The sequence below is a fragment of the Molossus molossus genome, unplaced genomic scaffold, assembly GCF_014108415.1.
Source record: "Molossus molossus isolate mMolMol1 unplaced genomic scaffold, mMolMol1.p scaffold_m16_p_8, whole genome shotgun sequence".
Classification (NCBI taxonomy): domain Eukaryota; kingdom Metazoa; phylum Chordata; class Mammalia; order Chiroptera; family Molossidae; genus Molossus; species Molossus molossus.
Genome location: NW_023425402.1, coordinates 64,697,997 through 64,709,044, shown reverse-complemented (window position 1 = coordinate 64,709,044; position 11,048 = coordinate 64,697,997). Strand labels below are relative to the sequence as shown.

Below are 11,048 nucleotides of genomic sequence, written 5' to 3'. Positions count from 1 at the left end.
GGGTTCTCCCCAATGGGTGCTCATTCCCCTGAACTTCCTGAGTGTCCATGGGTAAGCACTGAGTGTGTTCTTGGGGTCTCACACCATAGTATCAACAGGAAAGTCACAGGACAGAAAGTGACAGATATGCATGAAGTGAGCAGCTATTGGTCTGTCCAAATGAAGTTGGTTAAATTTACATAGAGTTGGCTAAGCTGGAACAAGAGGCCAAAGATCACAGAGAAAGATAAGGCCGAGAGGATCTGAAGTGGCACCTAAGAGGTGACTGATGTAGTAGGAATGGTCTCTTGATGTCCTTTTTTATGTGAAAAAAAGCTGAAGAAGTAGTCAAATTCTTACATTTTGATTTATTAGTTTCTTTGACAGAGATCACTAACCGCAGTTGAACAGTCTATCACAATATTTGTGATAAGCAGTATATCTTATCTTGCTGGAGCATCTGCATAAAAATCGCTGTAGGTCTTTCTAGGGCACTTTGATGTTCCAGAAAAAGCAAATCATTGTCGGCTCTTTTCTGAGTGAACATGATAGTTTCATCTCAGAATTTTCATTTTTTCCAAACATGGTTTCTTATTTAACACAGAGTTCGATTTGGAGAGTGTCTGAAGAGAGATACAACCCTTTGATCTGTAAAGCATTCTCCAAGAGCAAAGATAGATTTGTAATATCAACCCTTCTGAAATTCAAATTACACTGACTTATGCCTCCACCTGCTTTGAAGATTCTCCAGTTTTCTTAGTCTCTGGACCCAGGAAAGGAATAAGCTTTGCTTGGGTGGTTTTGGTATTAGCACAGAGAAAACATCCCAGAAGTCTCCCAGAAGATTGTCCCTTGTGTTTTTATTTGCTAGAACAGTATTAACTTTTTACCCCTAGCTGCAAGAGAAGCTGGGACAGGCAGTCTCTGGTATTTTTACAGCCAACTATAGGAGGCAGGTTCTGATATCAATGAAAAAGGGCAAAGGAATGGCTATTGGAAAGGCAACCCAGAAATTATGTTTCCTATCTTCTTCTTTTTAAAAAAATCCTTACCCAAGGATATGTTTGACTGATTTTAGAGAGAAGGTAAGGGAGAGAGAAAGAGACACATCAATGTGAGAGAAACAGTGATTAGTTGCCTCCCACAGGCACCGCTATCAGGAATCGAACCCACAACCCAGGCATGTGCCCTGACTGGGAATTGAACCAGCAACCTTTTGGGGCACAAGACTATGCTCCAACTGAGTCACACTGGCCAGGGATTGTTTCTTGTTTTCTTCTTAATTTCCATCATTCCTGTCTCTTTGAGACTTACTCTAAATGACTTGACTAGAATCTTCTCAGCCATATATTTACAGACCAATTTTAGGAAAGGTGATTTCCACTAATGGCTCATTTCATCTATTATGTATTGATCTTTGCCAGGATCACTCTCAGAGGGTGATCTTACTTTTAAGTTCAAGGGGTACCTTTCTCTCTTCTGAACATTAATTAAAATGAAGATCACAATTTTCAAACGATTTTGAGTTTGACTCTCTATTGTGTTTGAGTTTGAATGCCTACATATACTTTATACATCTGTGACTTTTTTGATCCCTGAAGCATGTGAGCTTGCAACTGCTTAGAAAAGAAATAGATGGCAAAACCCAGTTATTCATCTGTGTAATTACAGATTAATTTTTCAGAATAAAGACATTTATGTCTTAAAGTACCAAACATTTCTAATCTTAATTCGCCTGAATAGAAATCTTTCTAATATATATTCCAGGGCCTACTGAACATAATTTAAACATATATCTGAAATATGGGGCAGGGGCATAACTACCTTTTGTTTCCCATCTATTACAGGAGGCTTTCAGGACTAAAGTAAGGCAGAGCCACTACGGTCTGGCACTTCTTGTTGCTGTGCTTGCATCTATGATATTTTCCAATTAGCTTCTTCATATCCCCAATAGCTTTAGAAAGGGATCACCGAACTCAAAAGAATTTTGTCTAAAATAGAAGTAAGTAGCATTTGAATTATGAATTCTTTTCTTTTCTTTTAAAAATGATTTTTCTTTATTGATTTTAGAGAGAGAGGAAGGGAGAGAAAGAGAGATAGAGACATCGATGAGAGAGAACATCGATTGGCCACCTCCTGCATGCCCCTCACTGGGGATGGAGCCCACAACCTGGGCATGGGCCCTCACCGGTAATTGAACTGATAACCTCTTGGTGCATGGGTCAATGCTCAACCACTGAACCACACCAGCAGGGCAAATTGTGACTTCTTTTAAGTTTCCCATTGGTGTCTATCTAGCACAGCTGCCAGGTGACATATACCTGCATTTGATGTCACTGCCTTCCAGAAGATCTCCCTGGGAAAACCCAAGGAGGAGGGAAACTTTGGGAACTTCAGTCAACATCCCATAGTTCCAATGCTATTCCCTCATTTGATGGAGGCCTGTAAAAACTTTATTACATAGTCAGTTAATGGAAGAATCTGGGCAAGAACTCAGAGCTTGGGTGTGTTACTCCATGTATGCAGAAATGGACTTCTTTAGGTAGCTTGCCCTGTTTCTCCCACATCAAGTGGAAGCTCATGGGAGAGAGCTGGGAGTTTGTCTTATTCACAGCCCTGAAGGTACATATTGGGTGATCAATGATGATTGAATTCTATATATTTTCTGTGTCTGGTCTTTTTAGTCTATTTTTGCTCTCATTATAGTTCAACTCAGAGAACATGCTATGGAGAAGAGGCAAAAGAGGAGAACTCTAATGTGGAAGAATGTCTTAGAGGAAGAGAGGAGTTGCAGCATTTTATAGAACAACCCCAGTAAGAAAATTCTTTCTTGTTGGGGGTAGGGTACAGTCAGAACCTTCTCTCTGCTCTTTATGTGTCTGTGTGGAAGAACCTCAGCTAGACTTATCTTCGGGCCTCTCCTTACCCTTGAGATGAAAGACTGAGCAGCTCTGTACAGTTTCTTCCTTTCTTTTTAAAAGACTCTCCTGACTATTCTGCTTTCTGCCATATTTAAGGGACCTGCCTTTGAGGAGAAGGCCTGTGGTGGTCCAGCTGTGCCTCTTTAAGCCAGAGGTAAAGACGTACACACCCACTGTGGCCACACAGCAAAGCCATGTCCTACTATCCACGCTTTTATCAGTGATCAAACCAATGTTCTGATCTCCCTGTCTGAGCTCTGTGTCCGTATCTCAGTTAAACTGTTATAAGTTGACCCTTAAAATCTTTCAGTAGCACGTTTTGGCTGTTGGCATTGTTTTTTTTATTTTTATTTTTTGAGAAGCTGGAATTTCTGGCTTTAAAACAGAATTATTGTAATTATTACTATTTATTGTGTGTGTACATACCAGGTACCATGCTAAACACTTTATGTATATTATGTTGCTGAATCCTCCCAGCAATCCTGAGAGGTAGGCACCATTATGATCCTATTTCATTGATAGAAGCAGTTTTAGAGTTAAGCATTTTCCCATGTTCGGTGTGGTTAAGTAAGCAGTGGAACCAGCTTTTGAACGCATTTTCATTGGTTCTTTGTCCTGCTCTTAGCCACCAGTTTATGTCTCCCATAGTTATTCAAGCAAAATACTGTAAGGAGAAGGAAAACAAGAATGTTTGGGAAGAAGTAAAGGAAGTCCTGTGAAAAGGCAGCATGGGCTAATCTAGGGTATTTCCAAGCAAGAAAGGGTGTCTTCTAGGAAACACTGGCTCGATTTGGTCCATTTGAATGAATGCATTATCTGCAATTATTTTAAGGGAGACTAGTCCATGAAAAAAAACAAACTAGTCTTATATTCACTCCCTGTCTTTTTTTTTCCTCCTCTCTACATAATTGTTTGCCTGGTGTTGGCCCTCGAATAAGCAACACCTGCTAATTCGTGCTGGTTCTCAGTGTCTTTGGACAATTTTTAAAGCCTTAGTGTGCCTAAATTTCTCCATTTGACAATGTAAAAGAATTGTTAGTACTGACTTCTCTATCTGGGTATGGGTTAGGATTAATTATATAAAGTTTGTAGCACATTTTGAAGATACATGAATAAGTGCTAAGCTTTTGTGTCTGTATAGACAAGTATTTTTATACCATAGACACACTTATTTTATTTATTTATTTGGCATATCTATTCAAATTATTTTTGAAATTTTTATTTTTCAATTACAGTTTATATTTACTATTAATTTATATTAGTGTCAGGTGTACAGCCTAGTGGTTAGACAACCAAATACTTTATAAAGTGGTGTCCCTGATATTTCAAGTATTCACCTGGCACTATACATAGCTATTACACTATTATTAACTATATTCCCTAAGCTGTACTTCACATCTCTGTACCATATACACATTTAAATTTAAGGAGCAGTTTTTATTTTTCTTTGGAGAATGGCTTCTCTAAGATATCTTAGAGCCAGTTGTGTAATATTGAAAAATGGGATCTTCTAAACTAATCCCAACTCTAATGTTCCTTTCCCATGATTATAAGACTTGGAGTATTTGTCATGATCTTTGCTGAGTCAGTCTCCTCAGGGGAGGAATCAGTGTCGTCATTTCAAAACATCCTAGCAAAATCCAGCCCATCCACAGGTGGTAACTTGCAAAGTAGGGTTGTACCTAGGCAACTGGAAGGGTAACACAGGTACAGGCAGAAGACTTAGGGCATTGGGAAATGCTAACTGGAGGCTGCCAAAGACCAACAAGATGGGGACACCTCACAGCAAACAGTGCACACACCTTGAGCAAATCAAGCAGGCACTAGGAATGAATAAAAAAGGAGGAAACCCATCCAGGTATAGGGTGAAGGATGGATAGAAACAAGTCTGGGAGCATTGGTTTGTAAAGATTTGTACTCCTGCCTGGATTCTTGTTTTCCTACACAGTACAGCTTTGTTCAATAAAGTATTTCAATAGCTAAACCAGGTCCCCAGGATTACTCAGGAGATCATGAATCAATGGGAGGGGTGAGGAGGTGGAGGAGGAGAAATCACACCTCACTGCTGGGTTTGATGGGCTACCTGCAGGCTTCTGTACGACTTGTTTAACAAGCCTCTGATTAGTGTAGAGATGTCCAATAGATGGCACATGAGTCATTCTGGGAGTGTGGCGAAGGTCATCTCTGTGACAGTGGGGGGCCCGGGAAATGCAATATCACAGTCCTCTAGGAAATGACAGCAAGTGTTGCTGTTCCTCACCCCAAACCTTTGTCAGTCAGCTGTTCTCTGTATTCCAACTAATGTCACCCAACTATTATCTCATCCTTTGTTAACCTTTGTCCTAATCTTCAAGGCTGCTTTGGGCTCTGCTGAGTAAAGGTTTATCGAAAGTCTGAAGACAAAGACACAGAATTCCTCTAGATGGCCCAAATATCCTTCAGCTTTTCTAAGACACTGAAGTGTGACTGAGGAGTCACACAGAGGTTTTCTACTGAGAACTTCATGCAGCAACTGTCTGCCTTCCCTCCTCTCTGCCCTCCCGACACCCGGCAGTTTGATGCTCTGGGTCAGAACTTACTTAGATTTGTTTGCACCAAGTAATAACATTTAACTGGTAATTTGTTCCAGCTTTTTGAGCATTTGCTAATATGTGGTGGGAGACTTCAAATTTAACGGACTCATTTTTAGTGAATGCCAAATAGAAACTCATCTGTCATTATTACATTCTTTATTCTTTATTCTCTAGGAGGAATATCAATTTGTCGCGTAGGGGAGCACATCCTCTGTAACAGATGAGCAGAATGTTTGTTTCTTACCTTCTCAGTAAACCAGGACATGTTCCTTTCTTCTCCCTCTTCTAATTTTTTTTTATCATCACAACTTGCCCAAAATAAATCTGAATGACTTGCCCTTCAAAATTCTTTTTTATCACTAGAATGTGCAAGGAATTTAAAAAATTAAAGACAGAACCAACTGATATGGTTCAGAATAAAATGAGGAGGAGCTGAGAGCAGTGGGCGTGGGCTGAGCCCTCTAGGCAAGTGTTGTCAACAGAAACATACCGTGAGCCACACACACAGTTTTTTAAAAAATATTTATTTATTTCTTATTTTTTTAAATCCTCACCTGAGGATATTTTTTACATTAATCTTCAGACAGAGCTGGAGGGAGAGAGGGAGGGGGAGGGAGAGAGAGAGAGAGAGAGAGAGAGAGAGAGAGAGAGAGAGAGAGACATCAATGTGAGAGAGACACATCGATTGGTTGCCACCCACACACAAACTACAACTGAGGTACGTGCCCTTGGCCGGAATCAAACCTGGGACTCTTTGGTCCGCAGGTGACATTTATTACTGAGCCATAATGGCCGGGACCACATGCAGTTTTAAATTACATAGTAGCCTAGTCTGCCCCACTAAAACAATAAAAAAGAAACAGGTAAAATTGATTTGAAGAATATATTTTCTTTAACTAAATATATCCAAAATATTACATTTCAACACATAATCAATATAAAAACTGTTAAGGAGATATTTTGCATCATTTTGTACTAAATCTTTAAAACTTGACGGGTCTCTTCCATGTACGGCATACGTCGAATTAGCTATATTTCAAGTCTCAACATGCACAGCTGCTAGTGACCACTGTATCGGACACCATTAACTCCAGGCTGTTACCAGTTCTCTGTGGTGGTGTCTCCTGGGCTGTGCTTCAGAACCCAGAGCCCAGATCCTATGGAAAGCCAGGCGTTGCTTGTGTATTTTTAAAAACACGCGGTTGGTTTCCTTGTTAGCTTTAATCTTCATTGCCTTTTGGCTCAGCTCACTTGGAATGATGTCCTAAAACTTGATTCTGGGTAAGAAGGGTTAGAGGAAAGTGGATTGTGTCCGGGACAGGATCAAAGCCAGGCTCTAAATGGACAGCTCTCTGTTTAGGCCGTTGGGTGCTTCTTTCTCATGTGGCAAGTTCTGGAGCTGGTTTACAGTAGGCAGTAGGAAAAATGTTTATAATGTAACAAAGTCTATACTTTGATTCCTAGTCTGAACACAGGAGTTCCCATCAGCTAGTTAAGATATATATCACACTTTAGTTTTCAAAAGCAGCGTTCCTTTTCCACAGAAAGAAGCACTTTATTGGCAGTGACCACAGTGTAGGAGCAGGCTCATTCCCATGAGTGTGGGGGGTGGCCAACAGCCTGGGATGGGAGAGTTGGCCCCCAGGGTCTCCACTGCACCTCACTGTCCAGAGTTCAGGAAAGTTAGGAATCCCTGACTCTGTCTTCATTTCCTTTTCTTTAAGGTTTAGGCAGAGAGTTCTAAATCCTTCTGTTCTCACCCACCTTCTCACCAGGTACAAGATGCCTCTTCCCTAAGCCCCTCAAGCTGCTTCCCCTCTGAGCTTAGGGGGAGCAAGTCTGAGTAAGTCTGTGCACGGGCCCTTTAAGAGGAGCTGCCTGGGGCTCCAGCCACCTCAGCCTCCCTGGGCCTAAGTTCCCGCTGGTTTTTCCAGCCAGAAGTTATGAGGACTTCTCTTCCTGGCCCTGGAACCCTGAGAGGGGTGCTTGGTGTGGGACGGGGACACCTCAGTCCTCAGGGAGGACCTCCCAGCCGAGGTGTCCTCCTGATTTTTATCGGCCACACATGGGTGTGGGACCAGCCCGTGGTACCTATGCCCCTCCTACCAGTCTCCATGAGGCTTCTTCTTTAATTCCGTAGTTGTAGGACTTCCACTCAGCTTGATTTCAGGCAGCTTTGAATGATGGTTGTTCTGTAGTTTAGTTGTAACTTTGATGTGGTTGTGGGAGGACGTGAGACCGCATTTACGTATGCCGCCATCTTGACCAGAAGTCCTCTGTACCAGGTTTTAATCCCTCTTAAAGCCTGGCCATGCTGCCTAATATAGAGTTCTAGATTTTCATGTATTCTACCATAAACCTCCTTTCTGCTTACGCTGACTTGAAAGGGGTCTCTTCCTTATGTAGTGGTCATAAATCTCAGCTCACAGAGTCAGATGTGCAAGAGATACAGCCTTTTAAATTTTTCTATAAATCGACTTAATTTTATCTTCGGGCCTACATCCTGCTGGGTTGCTGAGTCATTGTTTTTTTTCTGCCCATTTTCAGATTGTATAAATATAGTGGGGAGCTTAGTCTGGGAAAGCTGCTCCCTTGGAGCCTCTAAAGATAGGCCAGAAAAACACCGCCAAGTGCTGATCAGCCCGGAGTCACTTCTTCCAGGCATGAGGAAGAGCAGGCTAGTGGCCCCTTCTCGGTCCTGGCGAAGCTTGTCCTGATCACGTAGAAAAAAACCAAAGGTGTACTCAGATGGCATTTTTCTATGTAGGTTTCTTATAATGTTTATAAAAGGAAATGGAAGTTTTGGAATTCTGATCCCACAATAGCCAGAGTAGGGAGGAAGAGCCCAGTTGCTCAGTGGCAATGTAGTACATTTCACCCTCTCTTCCTACTCTCTGCTGCATCTTTCATTTGCAAGGATTAATGCCTGTTGTCTGTGAACATGTGTTTCCCTCCGCCCTCCCTTCACCAGGCTCCTGGCAGTGATGATGGAAGGATCCATGTGAGCTTTGATGGGCCGGGAAGAATTTTGAGAGCACCAATATCATGCTCTACACACTTCCTTACAGTGTGATCAGTTCTTCCACACCCACCCCTTTCTTCCTTTATACTTCCACAGCCACCGCTGCAGATGGCCCTCACTCTTGCATGCCTGGATCCAGATGGCCGCCCTACCCCGCTGAGCCATTCTGCACACAAATTCTCAGAAGAGTCCTCCAGAGATGCAATGTTCAGCATGTCATGCAATTCATTTAGTGCTTAGCACATTTCGCTTCTTTGGAAAATCTATTAAAAATATTTTTCTTTATTGATTTTAGAGAGAAAGGAAGGGGGAGAGAGAGAGAAACATTGATGAGAGAGAACACTGATCAGCTGCTTTCTGCACGCCCCCACTCGGGATTGGCCTGCAACCTGGATGTGTACCCTGACTGGGAATCAAACTGTACACCTCTTGGTGCATAGATCAATGCTCAACCACTGAGCCATACTGGCTGGGCTCAATTTTTTGTGTGAATGGTTTGTCTTCTCTTGAAAGTGGGGATTCGTTTTTTATGTCTATGTATCCTCCACGTCCAACACAGCACTGAGAGTTTGCTACTGCTGCTGCTACTTTAATGGGAAAATGAAAGGGGTCTTTGGGTGGTTATAGTTAATTCATTCAATAATTTATATTTAGCACCTGTTGTTTGCCTTACTCTACTGAGTGCTGGAGTCTCAAAGATGAATAACCTATATCCCTGGTGTGCCCATGATAATGCAGCATGAGAACTGCTCAGTGGTTGAGCTCCTCTCTGTCCAGCTGTCCTCAACCACCTCAGGCTAGTTTAGCACCCTTCCTCCCTGCTCCCCAAGCCTCTCAGCATTTATCCATTACTGCTTTTTGCATGCAATCTACTATGTTTGAAAAATATCTAACATTTTAGTATGGAAAATTTCAAGAACTAGAGAGAGGAATGTAAAGGTCCCTCCCCCACTTCAATAATTACCAACACTTTGCTATTCCAGCTTTGTCTATCCCCTCAGTTATTTTTCCTGAGAGATAAATTTAAGGCAAATCCCAGATACATATTATTTCATTCACTAATATATTTCATGATATAGCTCTAGCAGATAAGAACTTTTTGAAGAATATAACTGCAAAACCATTATTATACCTAGCAAAATTAACAGTAATTCTTTAATGTCATCTAATATCTGATTCATGTTCATTTTTTCCCCTCCAGTTGTCTCAAAAAAATGTCCCTTTTAATAGTTTTTGTTTTCAAAATTAGGTTCACATTTGCATTTGGTTGAATTGTCTCTTAAGTTTCTTTTAACCTGTGACAGGTCCCATCACTGGTCCCACCTCCATGTATCTGTCAAAGAAATCAGCTGAATCGTTCTGTTTCATAGTTTGGTTTTGGCTGATTCCACCCTTGTGGTGTTTTTACCATGTTCTTCTATTCTCTGTATTCCTGTCAATTGGCAGTTAAATCTAGAGGCTTAATTATAGTCAGGCTCTATTTTTCTGACAAGAATATGTCATCAGTGTATATTTTTAATTATACCACACCCGGAGGCACGTAATGTCTTGTTGTACTGTTATAACAGTATAATGTCCTGTTATACTCATAGTCTGTTTTCTTATCTTCCCTGTTTGATGTGCTATTCCTCGAGAGAGGGATTTTGATGATTTCAGACCCCACCATGTGTAGCCCTTCCTTGGATCAGCAACGGGAGAGCTGATGAGGAGCTCTGCCGCAAGAGCTGGGAAGGGCTTCCTGCAGGACTTGGGTCTTGAAGGGGGAGCAGGTGTTTGCCACGCAGATGGTGGGACAGGCATCCTAAGTTAGCACAGATCTGTGTGAGTTCAGTAATCTGATTAGCCCTTGTGGGCTTGGTCATGCTTAGGGTCAGAGAAGACACAAGTGAATGACATTCACTTTAACCCTGGTAGTTATGTGGGCAGAGAGTATCTCACAAAAGAGTGCCAAACCCACTTCTCTGTTTCCTTTGGGTTAATTCTAGCCCCACCAGGGACTAGCCAAGGTATTGAAAAAGCCCCATGAACCTCAAGCTTCGTTTGGGAGGAGGCAATGTTACTAGCTCTGCACTTGAGGGATTGGGATGAGTCACCTCACAGACATCACCCACGTCACTCATCCTCTCATCACAGAGAGAAAACAGGAGGGGCTGGGCAAAGGGACAGTTCTGGAGTCAAGTCTAGCTCTGACTCTGACTGGCTGAGTGAACTTGGGCGAATCCTCTAACATTTTTGAGCCTTGATTTTTTTCTTTTTTTCCTAAATCTGTGAAATGCTGATAATAACACCTCAAAGGATGGTTGTGAGGAGTATGTAAGATCACGTACATTAACCATTTAATATGGTAATTGGTACAGCTTAGAGATGAATGGATGGTAATTGTCTTCCTTCTGTTCTACAGATGTTTAGAGGGACTGGTGACTCAAGGCACTGTCACCAAGGAGGAAACAAAGACTGTGTGTCTGGGAGCCTTCAGCCCAGTGCTAGAGGAGATAAGGCAAATGGTAAGTGCACAGGTCATTACCTGTGCGAGGTGGGGAGTGCGAGGTGGGG

The 11,048-nt window shown here is 41.9% G+C and overlaps 1 long non-coding RNA gene across 2 annotated transcripts in view; it reads left to right on the top strand.

Annotated features, from left to right (window-relative positions):
• The first annotated feature begins 1,832 nt into the window (after positions 1 to 1,832).
• LOC118621801 overlaps positions 1,833 to 11,048 on the top strand; it is a 45,905-nt gene continuing 36,689 nt past the window's right edge. For both annotated transcript variants that reach the window (XR_004957793.1, XR_004957791.1), the window contains exons 1-3: positions 1,833 to 1,981; positions 2,686 to 2,793; positions 10,897 to 10,999. This is a non-coding gene — a long non-coding RNA (uncharacterized LOC118621801). The remainder of the gene's footprint in view (positions 1,982 to 2,685; positions 2,794 to 10,896; positions 11,000 to 11,048) is intronic.